A 6,000-nucleotide genomic window follows, 5' to 3' on the forward strand; every position below is an offset into this window, starting at 1 on the left:
TTGTGGCATACAAAGGTTAAAGGAGACCTTCTTTTGAAAACCACAGTACAAACATAGACTCACAAATATAAAAATTTGACATAGTATAAGTCTGTTTGCATTCAAATGTTTTGAAATTTCCAAAAAGAAATAGATTAGTCATTAAACTCTCGAATAGTATAGAACATGCCAACATCTGTATGTCCCATTAAAAATAAATACACCACTCATCTCCAGCCGGTAGAATATCTTAACTCTATTCTCCATGGTCCGGACACCAACACTCATTTTTTAGTTACTGCCACTGAGTGTGAGTTTTTTTAAAGATAATGAGTGTTCATAATTGTTCTTGGTTTCAATTTTTTTCATATTTTAATTTGTTCACAAAATCATTAAAAAAACAAAAAATATGTGTGTTCATAAAATGTTCGGTTCAAAACATGTTCCAATTCTAATTAAAAAGTTAAAAAATGTTCAGTTTCTTAAAAAGTAAAGAAATATCCGTGTTTTCCAGAAAAGCAAAAGATAAAACCAATTGACAGTTTATTGGATTGGATATAAGAAATGAACACTGGTACAATTTTTTTTGCCCGGTGCAACGCACGGGCATTTGTACTAGTATAACTAATGACTGCATTATTAGCTCAAGTATAGTATAATAACATGTCTTTGTCCTCTTTTAACAACCTAATAATTGTTTTGTTTTGTAAATCTAACATGAAGGATGTAGATGCATGGAGTTGTTAATACTTCCTTCGTACTCCCTCCGTTCCAAAATAGATGACCCAACTTTGTACTAAAGTTAGTACAAAATTGAGTCATCTATTTTGGAACGGAGGGAGTACGAGTGAATAAGGCGCTCATGCGTCCGTACACAAAAGTACCAATAATGCTAGGCCTATAAAGAATCTACAAATGTTTACTTAACTTTTGAAATATAATTCTCTTCCCTTGAATCCAACTTGGGTGGGGGAGTGGAGTTTCTCGGCCCGAGCTCAAATGAGCTCGGGTGAACAGTAAAATCAAAAAAATACTGAAAAAAGAAACTGATTGTTTTTTGTGACAAACATTGACAAAGGTTCTAAGATATTGTAAAATTTCATTATTGAATCACATTTCTGAAATGGCGTGGCAAAAGAATCGATACTTTGAAAATGCTAATTTTGAAAGCACTTTGGAGCACTGATTTTGTTCTTTTTTTGCCACGACTTTCACAAATGTGATTTCATGATGAAAATTTTCAAGCTTTTAGAATATTTGTCACTAAAAATTCAGATTTTTTCGATTTTGTTTTGATTTTTTTTTAAATTTTACTATTCATTCGAGCTCATTTAAGCTCAGGCTGAGAAGGTATTTTTCTATGGTGGGCCACTTCATCCCTCTATTGCCAATCATAATCCCTCACATTAGTTTGCGCGTAAAAAAAATGAAGTAGCCTTTTGTAGATGTAGCATTATTCCACAAACTTACAGTAGCATCCTAGTGGTTAGGTTGGTCATAATGGGGAGTAACTTGTACTAGTGTCATGCATATGCCACTAGTCTAAGTTACTACATTCATAATGCAAAGTAACATAGTAGTAGTGTCATAGATGACTTCATTTATTAGCCTGTAAACTCATCTTCTCTTGGGAAGCGCTATGACAGTAAGATATTATGTTACTCTAAACACATCTCCCCTCATTAAATACATGTCACATAAGCAAATTTGTTTTGGAATGCACTATGTTACTAGCTAAGCCTCTCCTGAATATGGGTCAGTAATCCGATGACGATGGCGGCTCCTAAAACGTGTGCATGTGGTGTGCGCTTTAGGTAGGCTGCACCGCCTGTTTGTCCTGATACGTTATGTGGATGGATCGTCGACGACACCGGTTTTAGATATGGGGAGTAAGAGCACTCCACATTATCGAGTTTGTAGGTGTCAATAGTGGCTTCAGATCGATTGATATATGTTTTTGTCATACCTTTGTGGAATAATTAATAAAGATAATTTTATGCTTCGATTGATGCAGAGACCGGGGGTTTAAGCTCCTTTCTAAAAATATGTTACTAGCTAAGTTACTCCCATTATGACTAGCCTAGGAAGCGTCGTCCTGCCTTCAAGGTTGTGGGTTTGAGCCTGTTGAATGCACTGTTGTCTTTCAATTATTTCCTAAAGCGAGCGAACGGGAAAGTGGGCACTCCTACCGAACTAGTGATTAATCAGTTTATGGGTGATTTAAGGTATGGCAATATGACAATCGTGTGGACGGTTTTATCTCTGCCGAACTAGGTTTGGCTTTACCTGATTGTATGTTCAACCAAAGGTTGCCACGCCTAATCTTAGTCATTGCCACAACATTTTAAACATGTGTTTAGTTCATTGCCACACTTGTGGCTTGCCACACCTTTCTAGTTATATGGTCCATGTGTCATAGGTTCAATTTTTTGCCAAATCTTGCCACATTTGTGATGGCCATTTTGTTAGCCACAAGCAGATCCTAAATAAACAAGTTTCGAGTTCTTGGTCAACTCTCTGTGTACCTGTAACAATCTTGGCATGCATCGTCGCTCCAGGAGTATGGTACCAAGAAGATGTTGCCTGCTTGCCAGCTGCAAAGGTTGAACACCTTAACAATTGGCTAGCTTATGTCATGCCTCGGCTGGTAGCTAAGTACTATGATTAGCATATTGTAACGTGTCTTTGTCCTCTCTGGGTAAAGAATATGGCAGCTAGAATCAACAGAACTCAAACAAGAATGCGTGTCTCAAATAACAAAAACGGTGTACCAGGTCTGGTGATGGGGATGATGTGATGTGACCTCCGGCCGGCTGCCGGCCTGTATGGGTTCAATTTCATCCCGTTCCATTCTTTTTTCTATCTGCAGTACCGAAGACAGAGACAGCTACGACATATAGTGTGTGGAATGTGAAGCGACAAGAAAAACTATAGTTGCTTTGTAAATCTAACATGAAGGAGGATGTAGATGCTTCTTGTTTTTCTCTCAGCTGAAAAACATTAATCGTCACTTGTTTGCCTTGTTCTAGACTTGTTGGGCCCATTTTGGCATTGTGATTTTTTTTTTGCGGAAAAAACTTCCAATCTATTCATCTTTAATCATGGTAGTACAACGAACACTAGAAATGATAAAAATTACATCCAGATCCGTAGACCACCTAATGACGACTACAAGCACTGAAGCGAGCCGAAGGCGCGCCGCTGCCATCGCCCCTCCCTCACCGGAGCCAGGCAAACCTTGTTGTAGTAGACAGTCGGGAAGTCGTCGTGCTAAGGCTCCATAGAACCAACGCACCAGAACAGCAACCGCCACAGATGAAGAGTGTAGATTAAAAGGATCCAACCTGAAGGCACACGAACGAAGGCGAACGACAAATAGATCCGAGCAAATCCACCAATGACAGATCAGCCGGAGACACAACTCCACATGCCCACCGATGATGCTGGACGCATCACCGGAATGGGGGCTAGGCGGGGAGACCTTTATTCCATCTTCATGGGGCCTCCGCCGTCTCACCTTCCTGAGCAGGACACAAACCCTAACAAAGCTCGAAAAAAGATCTAAAAACGGAGCCCTCCCACCGGCAAAGGGCGAGATCCACTCCGCCTCCATGGCCCTAAGGCCACCGGAGACGGGACGGACCGGCGCCGGCGGCGGCGGGAGGCAGAGTACCCTAGCTTTTTTGAGGGGCGGCTGGCTAGGTCAAAGAGGCCGGAGGGGTAGGATATTCACCAAGTTTATCATTCGGTCAACCAGCCATTTCTTGCCTTTGTGGCTATTTTGTACATCCTTTTGTAATGCAAGGTCATTTGTTCCATGATAGCGGTCTTTTCGTTGGCGATAAGTCCCATTCTTTGGGCGGAGGCAAGGTCACAGAGTTTCCTAGGTGACACACACATTTGTTGCCTCATATTTCTTATCACAGAAATAAATTAATTCTATATCACTCAAACAAAATCCCATCCTCAACTTACTCCCTTCACGGCCACGTTTCTCGGGCATTGAAATCGGCGAGCTGTGGCAACCGCACCTTACTCGGACGAGGATCCCCTGACGTATAGCAGGGTGTCGTTCCATCGCTGGCACGTCGGCCCGGCTGAAACTTGGCCCACCTGACAGCGGCCCAACGGCAGGTACCGTACGTCGGAGATGGCCGCCCTTCCCACCCACTTGAGACCGCCACATACACTTATATACTAGGCACTTTCAAGTCCTCGTGTCTAACTTTAGTTTTTGCATTTAAAATTGCCTGGAATATCTTTTTGGGGGTGGAGACTTTTTTTATAAGAATAGTGGATTTAAATGGTTTTATAACAGTGGTCTAGAAAGGAGCGCCTATGTGCCGCTTGCTGTGAGACAAACAACTTTTTTTTAGATTCGGTAAGACAAACAACTGCCTCACCTACAGGGCGCTGTGATGGACGGCCCAGTAGGACCTGAGTTGTCACACTGATATCACTTGAATTTATTTTTTATGTCTAAAAAAACTTGAATTTACTTTTCCGTGTTTTTAGTTATATTTTAAATGCATATATTTCAAAAAAATTATTTAAGAAATTCAAATCCATGAATTTGAAAAATGTAATCATAGTATAAAAACTGTATAGTGCAGTTTTAAAAAATGTTGATAACTTCATAAAAAATATTTTTCACAATGAAAAAGGTTCCTACGTTTAAAAAATATGATGTGATTTTTTTTCAAAAATATGTGTATACAATGTAAAAATATGTACCTATGTTTAATAAAATGATGTGATTTTTTCTAAAATGTGTATACAATGTAAAAAAATATCTGTGTAATGTAAAACAAATGTTAAGTACCATTAAAAAATGTACTTGAGATTGTATGGAAATATTACTGCATTTAAAAAGACCTTTGTGACATTTTTAAAAGTGTTATATAGAATGTAAAAAATGTGTATGTAGGTTTGGAAAACGTTTATTTCCATTAAAAGATGTACGTGATATTAAAAAAATATCAACTGTTTCCGTAAATGTCCATGAAATGTTCAAAAACAATTATACAATGTGAAAAATTGTTTCGTGTACTATAAAATGGTTTATTGCCACTAAAATATGTACAACGTGTATATGAAAAATATTAACGTCGTCTATTTGAAAAAGTTTTCAAAACATGTATTTTAAAACAAATGTACATCATGTGTTTTAGTAATAATGTCCAACGTGTATTAAAAAATGTTTCACGTGTGCTCTAAAAATGTACATTGCATACTAAGAAAAAGCAGATACGTGTTGAAATAAAGATAAAGATAAAAACCGACAAAAAACAAAATGAAAAGCAAAGAAAACCGTAGAAGCAAGAAAAAAGGAAAAAAGTATAACAAATGAAGAAAGAAAAACCATAAAATCCAATGAGAAGACAAAAGAAACAAAAGTTAAATGGAAAAGTAAACAAATAAAACGAAGAAACAACAAAAAAGCACCGTACCAGAGCGAAGCTGCATCGCGATACTATTGGCTCAGCGGCGCTAATGGGCGGGCCCGCTAGTCGTCGCCCGTAGGCGATTAATCGGTACAGGCGACATATAGCATTTGCAGATAGCAACTAGTTAACGAGCGCTCCTTGGGGAACCTCGCAGCGATCAGCGCCACTTGGCGCGCTCTCAGCCATTCGCCATGTGTCGCGCTCTGGACGCTCCCTCCAGATTTTGTTTTTTTTTATTTTCCCGTACGCGTTTTCGGCTTTTTAAACGGTTTTTTCCGGGGTTTTCGACGTTTTGGTTTTCCCCCGGTCTTCCTTAGCTTTTTGACCCAAAAACTTTTACGCGAAAAAACGCTTTTTTTTCTTTCGCGAGAGTCACGGGTTTTCCTCCGCGGGAGGCACGGTTGTGCTTTAGCGAGAGTCACGTCCGTGCCTTTCGGAAACGAAAAAAACGAGTTTTCTGTTTTTTTTTCTTTCGCGAGAGTCACGGTTATGCTTCTGCAGGAGGCACGGTTGTGCTTTCGCGAGAGTCACGGCCGTGCCTCTCAGAAAGGGAAAAACAAAACGCATTTTCTGT

This window comes from Aegilops tauschii, chromosome 7, assembly GCF_002575655.3.
Source record: "Aegilops tauschii subsp. strangulata cultivar AL8/78 chromosome 7, Aet v6.0, whole genome shotgun sequence".
NCBI classification, from domain to species: Eukaryota; Viridiplantae; Streptophyta; class Magnoliopsida; order Poales; family Poaceae; genus Aegilops; species Aegilops tauschii.